Source organism: Cebus imitator, unplaced genomic scaffold (assembly GCF_001604975.1).
Source record: "Cebus imitator isolate Cc_AM_T3 unplaced genomic scaffold, Cebus_imitator-1.0 Scaffold105, whole genome shotgun sequence".
In the NCBI taxonomy this organism is placed as follows: Eukaryota; Metazoa; Chordata; class Mammalia; order Primates; family Cebidae; genus Cebus; species Cebus imitator.
The window spans coordinates 4,152,242-4,164,723 of NW_016107420.1; positions in this window are offsets into that span (position 1 = coordinate 4,152,242).

Here is a 12,482-nt window from a genome sequence, read left to right on the forward strand (position 1 = left end):
ACTAGGTGATGTTCTTTTTGAAGATTTGCTCAATAAATAATATCAATATTATTATCTCAATTTCTGTCTTTATTTTCTATTATTTGAACAGATAAATTGTGAACAATAACTCTGGGACATTAATTAGATGTTGGAAGTTCAGAATAAAATGTTTTATTGCTACATTTGAAAAAAAAGAAAAAAAAGGATAAGATCAGAACTGTGAGTCTCACAAAGGTCAACTTCATCTTGTGGTTAATAAAATAATTAGCACAGGTAAATCGGGATAGCAAGCTATTGTAAGAACTAAGAACATTTTATATAGCTATAAGTAAGCCCCAAATCAGAAAGGATGACCTCGGAAACAACTGACAATGGACGATTGAAAATGCCTGAGATGGGGGTCAGGGTTGGAGTCGTTGGGAAAAATAGAGCATTAAGCACAGGGAACTAGTACTTACTGTCTAGGCACTTTCCTTAGACTCAAAACCACAGTGTGATTTAATTCCTATTACTCCTATGTGATGCATAAGCCTCAGCACAATCACCTATGGTCAAAACTAAGCAGTAGTAAAATTAGGCTTCTCCTCACTTCTTTGTGAGTCCAAAGCCCTTGCTCTTCTTACTACACTAGGATGTCTCCCAGCCCAGGATGGGTGCTAGGTAGGAGACAAACTATGGTTAAGGAGAAAACAAAGTCAAGTAAAAAATAAAGTCAAAATCAGAACTGAAGCTGTGGAAATTGATTCTAAAAATAAAAAGCAAGCAATGGGGAAAAAAGAGTTTGGAATACTAAGATGTGAGAATTAGTTTTCCAGAATTTTAACTTTAAGTGCGTTCTCTTACAAAATCAGGTGATCAGAAACAAACAAACAAACAAAAAAACCTCTTCCCAGATACACTGTGTAAACAAGTTGCAAGGGTAACAGAAAAGTTGGTTTGAAACCCTCAAAACAAATTTTAATAGTCAACAAAAAGAGCAATTTAGTCCTCTGTGGAAAAACAGAGTTAAATTTAAACACATGTACATGTGATATAAATAAAATCGAGAAAGGAAAACAGAAACGTTTCTAATGTGTTACATTGACAAATATCTGGTGGGAAATTCAGTAAGTGAATAAATATGAATGTGGTGTTGCCAGGGCAATTGCCACCGCCTGGTTTGCAGCTTCTGTCTTCTTTAGCCACACAAAAAATCCAATTAATTCTTTTTTTTTTTTTTTCTGTAAAAGGGAAGAAAGAAAAGCTTTATAATTAAAATCTAGCTCGAACTATTACAATCAAATTATGACCTTTTGCAGGTTTAAAACCCTAAAACAAATGGACACTTGAAAGAAAACTGACCACCGCATTTTACTTTAAAGGGAAAGTCTAAAATTATATACACAACCAACAATCACATAAATAACTTCCTACCAGTTTAAGGACCTATATTTCTGACAAGATATAAACTAATAACCAGACTATATTACAGGATTATACTATGTAAAATCATGCTTCATAAAATAAGGAAGTGACATAAGGAGACCCTATGAGCATAAGATAATTGCCCGAGGATGACAAGGATAGAAAATAAAGGGGGAAAATGACAATATCCTCCACAACTTAGCTCTTTTCTCATTCCATTGTAGAAACTTGAATTTCTTATTGTTATGTGCACAATGATAAAAACAAAAATAGATTAAGCAGCCTGGTATAATGCCAATCATGTATTCTCATGAAGTAGCAGTTCTAGTATTTCATAGCACACAGATGACTCGCTGGAGACTGCAGAGGTAGCTCTTTCATGGAGACAGAAGGAATGAGTGTATCCAGTATGTTTCTGCCACATCAGCAAAACTCTGAGCTTGAATCATGAAGCTGCATATGCATACTGAGAGAAAAGTTAAATACTGGCTAATAAAGTGGCTTTGAATCCAGACAATTAAGAATTGAAATCCCAACTCTGCTATCTCTAAATAAATTTTATTGAGACAACTTCTGTGCAATCATCTGCACCCATTTAAAATGTACAACTCAATACATTTTGGTAGATACACCTGTGAAACCACCTGCATGATCAAGATACAGAGCAATTTCATCATTTCCAAAGATAGATCATGCCATTTTGTGGTACGTTCTCCCTTCTGTCCATATCCAAAGTCAATAACAGATCATCTTTTTGTCATTCTAAATATCCTTTTATTTCCTCTGCTTGTGTATATATGGATGCATATGGTATACACTCCTTAGTGTTTGATTCACTCAGCATAGTGAATTTTAAACTTATCTCTGTTGTTGACATTGTCAGTATCTTGATTTTGTTTATTGCAGAGTGGTATTTCAGTGACTATGCCACATATGTTTCACCTGTTGATGGACCATCGAGTTATTTATATATTTTAGCTATTATTAGTAAAATTTCTGTCATCATCTGTATATGAGTCTTTTTGTAGGCACATGTCCATCTGTCTTGGACAAAGATTTAAGAATTGGATAGTTTTTCTAGTAGATACATAATTCACCATTTATAGAAAAGTCAGCCTTCTAAAGTTTTTATTCCACCAGCAACAGTGTATCAGCATTCTGATTGCTCTACATCTTCACCAGGACTTGGATTTTTTCAGTGTTTTTAATTTTGGCTATTATAATGTGTGTATAGTGATTTCATCTTGCAAGTTTAATTAGCACATTTTCTGATGAATAAAGATGTTAACCTTCTTTCATGTGCTTGTTATTAGTATATGTTCTTTTCTGAAGTGTCCACTCAAAATTTCAAGCCATTCTATGAACTTGTCTTCCTGTTGTTCAGACAGAAATATAATTTGACCCAGTAATCCCATTACTGGGTATATATCCAAAAGAATATAAATCATTCTAACATAAAGACACATGCATGCATATGTTCATTGCAGAGCTGTTCACAATAGCAAAAACATGGAATAACCTAAATGCCCGTAAGTAATAGACTGGATAAAGAAAATGTGGAATATACACACCATGGAATATTGTGCAGTCATAAAAAAGAATGAAATAATGTTCTTTGCAGGAACCTAGATGGAGCTGGAGACCATTATCCTCAGCAAAAACACAGAAACAGAAAACCAAATACTACATGTTCTTACTATAAGTGGTAGCTAAATGATAAGAATACATGAAAACAAAGAGAAGAACACTCATGCCTTTCAGAAGATAAAGGTGGGGAGTGGGGAGAAAGGATCAGGAAAAATAACTAGTGGGTACCAGACTTAATAACTGGGTGATTAAATAATCCCTACAACAACCCCCCATGACACATGTTTACTAATGTAACAAACCTGCACATGTAGCCCTGCACTTTAAAGTATTTTTAAAAAGAATTCTTTTAAGTATTCTAGAAACAAATCTTTTGACAGCTCTATGTTTTATGAATATTTTCTTTCAGAGCATGACTTTCCTTTTAGTGTTCCCTATATTATCATTCAAAGAACAAAAGATGTAAATTTGATAAACTCCAACGTGTCTGTTGCCTTTTATTGTTCATGTTTTGTGCTCCCTATTAAGAAAATCATTGCCTACTCCAAGGATAAGAATTTCCTTCCCATGATTTGGCTAACAGAAAGCCAAATCATAAGCAAACTCCCATTCACAATTGCTACAAAGAGAATAAAATACCTAGGAATACAACAAACAAAGGATGTAAAGGACCTCTTCAAGGAGAACTATGAACCACTGCTCAAGGAAATAAGAGAGGACACAAACAGATGGAATAACATTTCATGATCAGGGTTAGGAAGAATCAATATTGTCAAAATGGCCATACTGCCCAAAGTAATTTATAGATTCAACACTATCCCCATCAAACTACCTATGACCCTCTTCACAGAACTGGAAAAAAACACCTTAAACTTCATATGGGACCAAAAGAGAGTCTGCATAGCCAAGTCAATCCTAAGCAAAAAGAACCAAGCCAGAGGCATCACGCTAACCGATTTCAAACTGTACTGCATGACTACAGTAATCAAAAGAGCCTGGTACTGGTACCAAAACAGAGATATAGATCAATGGAACAGAAGAGAAACCCTGGAGGCAATGCCAGACAACCATCTGATCTTTGACAAACCTGACAAATGCAAGCAATGAGGAAAGGATTCTCTGTTTAATAAACGGTGTTGGGAAAACTGGCTAGCCATGTGCAGAAAGAAGACACTGGACCCATTCCTGATACCTTACACTAAAATTAACTCCAGATGGATTAAAGACTTAAACATAAGAACTAACACCATAAAAACCCTAGAAGAAAACCTAGACAAAACCATTCAGGACAGAGGCATAGGCAAGGACTTCATGACTAAAACACCAAAAGAGTTGTCAACAAAAGCCAAAACAGACAAATGGGACCTAATTAAACTCCAGAGCTTCTGTACAGCAAAAGAAACAATCATTAGAGTGAACTGGCAACCAACAGAATGGGAAAAAATTTTTGTAATCTACTCATCTGACAAAGAGCTAATATCCAGAATCTACAAATAACTAAAACAGATTTATAAGAAACAAACAAACAAACCCATCCAAAAATGGGCAAAGTATATGAACAGACACTTTTCAAAAGAAGACATATATGAAGCCAACAAACATATAAAAAAAAGCTCATCATCACTGATTATTAGAGAAAATGCAAATCAAAATCACATTGTGATACCATCTCATGCCAGTTAGAATGGCGATCATTAAAAAATCTGGAGACAACAGATGCTGGAGAGGATATGGAGAAATACAAACACTTGTACACTGTTGGTGGGAGTGTAAACTAGTTCAACCATTGTGGAAGACAGTGTGGCAATTCCTCAAGTACCTAGAAATAGAAACTCCATTTGACCCAGCAATCCCACTACTGGGTATATATACCCAAACGACTATAAATCATTCTATTATAAAGACACATGCACAGGTATGTTCACTGAGGCACCATTTACAATAGCCAAGACCTGGAACCAACCCAAATGCCCATCAATGATAGACTAGACAAGGAAAATGTGGCACATATACACTATGGAGTACTAGGCAGCCATAAAAATGATGAGTTTGTGTCCTTTGTAGGGACATGGATGAATCTAGAAACTATCTTTCTCAGCAAAATGACATATAAACAGAAAATCAAACACCGCATGTTCTCACTCATAGGCGGGTGTTGAACAATGAGAACACATGGACACAGGGAGGGCAGCATCCCACGCTGTGGTCTGTTGAGGGGGGTGCCTAGGAGGGACAGTGGGGGGGGTGGGGAGGTTAGGGAGGGATAACATGGGGAGAAATGCCAGGTGTAAGTGATGGGGGGATGAAGGCAGCAAATCACATTGCCATGTGTGTACCTTTGCAACAATCCTTCATGATCTGCACATGTACCCCAGAACCTAAAGTACAATTTAAAAAATAATAATAATTAATTTAAGTGTAAATGGATTAAATTATCTAATCAAAAGTCATAGAGTGTATGAATGAAAACAAAAAAAAGATTTTCTTCTACATTTTATTCTAGAATTTTTATAGTTTAGTTTTTACGTTTAGGTCTGTATTCCCTTTATTTCTTTGTGTATGATGTGAGGCAAGCATTAATGTTTATCTACTGCCACCCCTAATCTCTCCCCACTATGTCCAGTTGTTTTGGTACTATTGCCTGGGAAGACTTTTACTTATCCATTGAATTTTCTTGATACCTTTGTCAAAAATCAATTTGTCCTACATAGTGAGTGTTTTCTTAAAGTTTCTATCCTGTTTCATTGATCTAGTTGTCTGTCTGTCTTTACACCAATACTATGCTGTCTTGGGTTGTTCTCTGAGTGCTAAAATAGCATTGTTAAAGTCATTTACTACTTTCAAAGGATATCTACATTTTATTCTAATTTGTGTATTTTGAAGCTTTTTTATTAGGCCCAATAACATTTAAAGTTATATTTTATCATGCATGATACTGTGTTTTAATTGATAGAAACTGATTTTTGTCCTATAAAGAATTTTGTTAGAAGATCAGATAGTTTGTCAAACATAGGTGGGCAGGTCCTATTTTCCTAGAAGAAGAATTTAACGTAATCTTTAGTTTGCCTATTTGTAGTGGATTTCTCAAAGTTCTTACTCTTAGAATATAGAGCTAGCCATGGCAGAGATTATGGAGTGACTTGTGTCAACTCCCCTAGAAGACAGGAAACCGAGATGTATCTGACCCTTCTTCCTGAAATGCAACAATGGAGAGATCATTTGCCATGAATTAGAGTGGCCATATATTAAGGCCCAGATCAAGGGAGAGCAAAAACAAAGAGAACCATTTAGCTCATTATAGAGCTGAGTCAAAAGGAAGAGAAATATATGTTTATGTGACCCATCTTGCTTGGGGTTAATTTGCATTCTGAGAACTGACCAAAGTTGTAAACTGAAACAACTGATCACTAAGCCTGTTGTGCAACCTTTGGCCCTAAAACCCATCAACCTATTCTATGCCCTGACTAGGCACATGATGTATTCAAGTTACTGTATTGCACTCTACTGAAAGTGTTTCATGTCTTAACAAACAAATCTGATTTTCAGAGAAATCACCCCTCGAGCCAGAATTCACTTATTCACCCAGTTGGAGATACTCAACTACCACTAAGCCCTTGATTCAACCCACTTTAGAAACAGCATGTTGCTGATGCCAGTGTTCTACTGAAACCCGAATCTCCACAAGCTTGTACTGACTCTAGCTCAGGCTCTTTGTTAGCCATCCTACAGGGGTCTAACACCTATGGTGGTAACTGAATGAGAAATCAAAATTATTTTAGCCTAAATATCCCTGACCATGGCTGAACTCCCCTTTTTTGAGTCTAATATGGGAAAAGATTTTGCTTACCTTCTAAGGCTCATGACCACTTTTACAATATTCTACCCCTGCACCTGTGACTACTACTTCAGTAAACATGCCTCCTCAGCTGGTATACTTTATACATGAAATTCTCAGTTTGGAACAGCAGCCAGCCTGAAATTGCTATAGGCAATGCATGGAGATAGATCCAGACAAGAATAGATGCTTTGAGCTTAAGACCTGTTGTCTAAGTAAAAGAGGAGATCCTTAAATTTCTAAATGGAAAGCAGATGGAGACAATATGAAGCACAGGATAGACTGTTAGACAAAATCAGCTTTTACCTGTAGATGAGCAGTTTGATGATTATATTCTATAAACGGATCAGGACTATTTACGTGTACCTTAAATCATGAAGTAGAACACTCCTGTTAAAAGATACATAAATACTTGCACAATTTCTCGAACTTTGAGATTTATACAACTTACAAAAAGTAATACAGTTGACAGAATTGTTTATAAAATCAGTGACACTGAAAATAGGATTCTGTGGAAAAAGTTATAAAAATAGATTTAAATAAGTGTTTTTAACTGTAATAAATAAGTCTTCTAAAAAGCATCTGCTTCTGAAACAAACCAAATTTATCTCCATTAAAAACCTGCTTAGGCAAGTAAGTCTTATCCTGAATCCCCTTCTTTAATTGTTCAGGAAATATTGCTTTGCTATTTATCTGCTGATCTAGTGATATGTTTATTCAAACTATACCACTTTCTAAAGTTTGCACACCACACATGCTGGCTTAAAATTTAATACCTCATTCATTTACATTTGGTTTCATTTTTTTTTTTCAAGTCACAAGAAATGCTTATGTTACCACTTGGCCCTTTCACAAATTATAGAAAATATAAAGTCATGTTATTAAGGTCTGGTAGCTTGTTCTTATACTAAGAGGGGAGAGCGCAGATGGATTTGCTTTTGCTGCCCTGCCCAATAAATGCATTTACGTACTCTGTGGACAGGAAGCAAGAATTTTTGTTAAATTATTAAATGTTATTTTATGTTTTTATTTATGTTAGCTTAATGGATCAAAGATATTCATTCATTATTTAAAACATTTATTGGGCCTGTTACATGAGCCAGGCACTGGGCTACGTGTTAGGGACACACTAATGAATAGAGATATATGGTAGTCCATTTATGATCACATTCTTCTGGTGGTAGACAGATGATAACACACACCAATAAAAACACAGATATAAAAATAAAATAGAACAATTGTAGTCAGGGATAACTTACCTGAAGAGGTAACCCTGGAGCCTAGACTTAAAAGGTGAGCAGCAGCAAGTCCTGAAAAGAGAAGAAGAAATATTCTAAGCAACAGCAATAGTGGGAGTAAAGCCAGGAGGCAGGAAGAGCTCAGCATGTTCACGGAAGTGAGACAAGACACTGTGCAGTGAGTATATTGAGTAAGTGCATAAGATGGGGTCAGAGAGGTAGGAAGGACAGGATCATTCAAGCCTTGTAGTAAATGAAGTTCAAGGAGCATGTAAAATTGCACTGAAATATCATCTGTTTCTCTAAAATAAAAAAAAATCATTGAGAAGAATGGATTCTATGAGTTGGGAGGCAGGTCTTAGAAGACAGTGCTCTGGGTAATAAGATTATATGATGGTGATGCATATGAAGACACCTGAATGGTTTAAAGACATATTAGTAGGCAAACTGATACTTTTAAAGGACATGAAGAGATGAAGAAAGGGGTCAAAACTAAGGTTTATTCCTAGGTTTTTGGCATAAGCTACTGGTGGGATGGTAGAAAACTTGAATGGGATGACATGATTTGGTTGTGTCCCCACCCAAATTTCATCTTGAATTGTAGTTACCACAATTCCCACGTGCTGTGGGAGGGATCCAGTGGAAGGTAATTGAATCGTAGGGGCAGGTCTTTCTCATGCTCTTCTCATAGTAAATAAGTCTCATGAGGTCTGACAGTTTTATAAAGGGGAGTTTCCCTGCACAAGCTCTCTTCTCTTGCCTGCTGCCATGTAAGACATGCCTTTCACCTTCTGCCATTATTGTGAGGTCTCCCCAGCCACATGGACTTATCAGTCTATTAAAGCTCTTTCCTTTGTAAATTGCCTAGTTGTGAGTATGTCTTTATCAGCAGCATGAAAACAGACTAATACATGAGATTTGAACACTATAATAAGCAAAGGTTGTGAAGTATCAGGAAAATAAGAGCCTGTTTTCATCATATTAAGTTAGAAAAATGTATATCCATGTAAAGATAGCAAGAAAGCATTTAGTTTTTTGAGGTGGGGCCTGCACATGAACATTTGGTAGTTTTAGTTTTTAGGTGATATTTAAGCCATAGAACTGGAGGACATTACCCATGTAGAAAGTTGACTTGGTGGAGCAAAGAATGTCCAGGAACGATATCTGGAGAACGCTAACATTCAGACCACCTATTGCTAGATGAACCAAGAGTAGCCAGCAGAATATTTGCTGAAAAATAGATAAAAATCATAAATCAACCACACATTTGCCTGGTCTAATCTTCAATAATATGTCAATTGAAGTATATATCTTTATCTTTTGAATGGGAGTTATTATCTCCATTTTTAAGGAATATTTAAATCCTGCTTGGGATATTCTAACCTTAGATATTGGAAAATAATATACTTACAAGCCTATATATAAAGAATTTCCTTATAAATTCCTTTTTACACCCTATTAAAAGAAAAGCAACAGTGATAGTGACAGGTTTGGAGCTTAGTTAGTAAATGCTAACAGGGACAATAAAGTAGAGATATTGATTCAGTTCAGTGTGATCTTCGACAATACAAAGTTTTCATTTATATTATATGCATTTCTAAATCAGATTAAGAGAAATTAGACTTCATATTCACCAACTGTGAGAAGCTATTCCTTCCTCAATCCCTCCATTCTGAGGTGAGAGCCTTGAGTCAAGGAAGCCAGTGAAAAACTCTCTTGCTCCAAAAACAGTATAAGCATTAGAAGGAATACTAGTAGAGGCTGGGTTTCTAATCAGCGAGTGGCCTGATATAGGATATATCATTATGTTTTCAGGTGATGAAAAATTCAACTTAGCCCTCTAGCATATGCAGGGAAGGTTTGTCTAAGCCAATGTTGTTTTATCCTTTTATACCAGGGTAATTATTAATAGCATTTCACATGTGTCTGGGTTTCAGTGATAAATTATATGGTCGCTCAACAAACATCACAACTCTCCACTTGTTGTTCCCACAACAGACATCACAACAAGCCAAACGAGGCAACAACATGTGCATCACAGCCAATTACGGATAAAGTATTTAACATCACCTCCATTGCTGATAATATTCATTTAGAAGACTAATTCTTTCTCTCCTTTTCATCACTGTGTCTCCTCCTCCAAAGGAAAAATTGGCTTATTGCATTTACATGGTGCTAAATTCTTGCTCTTTAGATATGGTAGGGAAGGCATAAAAGAAAGTAATTGAAAATCACATGAGCCAGCCCACAAGTCTTTGTACGATGGCACTGGACTAATGGGAAAACTGAAGGTTCATGTTAATTTATCTTAGGTAATACAATTGTGGAAAAGTTACAGTGTGAACATAATTGTGATTCCCAAACCTGTGCTTCCAATCACTCCCCTCTTCAGTTATCTAGTTTACAGTCAGATGGGAGCAGGGAAGCTGACTTTAGCGCTACTTTAATGACAGGTGTAACACGTGATATCTATCTATAACAGAAGTCCAAAGTGAACTCCCAGGCGAAAGTTGAGTTCTGACTAGGGGATTAAAAAAAATCATCTCAAGTAGGTGATCATTAGTTCACTAATTATAGACAGAAGGAAGTGGCAGAAGAAAAGGAATATTTCAAACTAAGGAAATTACATGATTAGATTTGTGGAGGCATGAAAGTGCAAGGCAGGTTGAGATTATAGGAACTGTTGATGAAACTTAAGGCGCAGAATACATTAAAAAGGAACCTGGAGGAATAGGAGTAAGAGATTTTGGTTGACAAATAAAAACCATTTTATTTTATTGGACACATTTGAGATTTTTGTAATGATTATTTTGGTAGCATTCTGAAGGGTGACCTGGAGAGATGGATTCTCAAGTTGTAAATTTAAAAACTGTTGTACAAAGGTTGGATAGCACCTAACCTAGGGGTTAGATAGAACTAAACATATTTGAGACTTTTGTTTAATGTCACCTAAAAATAAAGTAAAATAAAATCAGCAAGCACTGAATCAAATGATTCATATAAGCATTCTGTTTGGACAAAGTTCTACTGAAGCATTGACCCTGTTCAAATATTTTTGAAAAGACAGATGCCCTCTAGAGAGCATTAGCTATTTGGAAAATCAAATCTCCCACTTACAGAAAGAAAAGAAGGTAATGGAGTCAACCCCTGATCTTTATAACAGAAAATTCTGAGACCTTTCTCCCTAAATGTGTCAACTGCTTTACTTTCATGGTCAGTGTTGCTTTCTCTTTACATCCTGCCTAGCACAGGTATTAGCTCTTGTTTCATTATCATATTCTACCAGGAAAAAGTTTCTTTCACTTAACAAGAAGCGGTGCACGCTCAGAGAGAAGCAGAGGGTGTAGAGCTGGATGGAGTGCAGATGCTGGCTGAACACTAGGTACATCTGAGGGGCTCTTTGATCTTGATGGGAACTTCTATTTGCTGCCCTGAAGCACATCTTTTTCTTTCACATACTAGGACTTCAAATTTCTCTTAGGTTATTTTCCCCACTTGGTGAGTGTTTTGGATGGTTTACCTCAACTCCAATTTCCAAGTAAGGGCTATAACTGTGTATATCAATCTGCATATCAAATATTTTGACCACAAACATTTTGATTCAGGATTGAGGATATGACCCAATTCTGAGAGATGTTAACACTCTCTTAGGTTAAGCTAAGAATATAAGACCCTTCCTCTGGCTTTTGATGAGTATGTGACCATAAGAAATGCTATAACCACACTAGAAATGCCTAGAGTTGCTTTACACAGCCCAAGCATGGAACCATCCATCTTGAGGAAGCCAAAGAGATAAATGGCTAAAACAATTTACATAAGTCGATACATAAATGGTTTTAAAGGAAGCAAAAAGCTACTATGTGAGTGCAGGAAATGTCTTCAGAACGTGTGCTATCATCTACCATGCAATAATGCTCTTCTAAGGCATGTTTCACTATTTTTTTCTAAATCAGATTAAGAGAAATCAGACTTCATATTCACCACTCACCATCTGACTATAAACTAGATAACTGAAGAGCAGAGGGATTGGAAGCACATGTTTGGGAATCACAATTATGTTCATATTGTTACTTTTCCACAGTTGTATTACCTAAGGTAAGTTAGCATTAGATAACATTAAAAAAATATATTCACCATATTTGTCTAGATAGGCAAAAGGACAAAACTTGGCATATATCAAAGAGACAGCTTACGTTAGTTGGGTTTTCTGTTTATAAGACTTTCAAACTTCCAGCAAAATATTTATTTCTCAAGATGTAAAAATTACTATATGTCATGAATACCTGAGTGACTCCTAAGTCGATGAAACCTCATATATTAAATCCAAGACTACTACTATTTATTTCATAAGGGATGTAATAACTACACACCTGAGGTCAATAACTGTTTCTCTTTTTGTCTAGCTTATGGTTCTGATTTGGGATCCCCCATAGTAA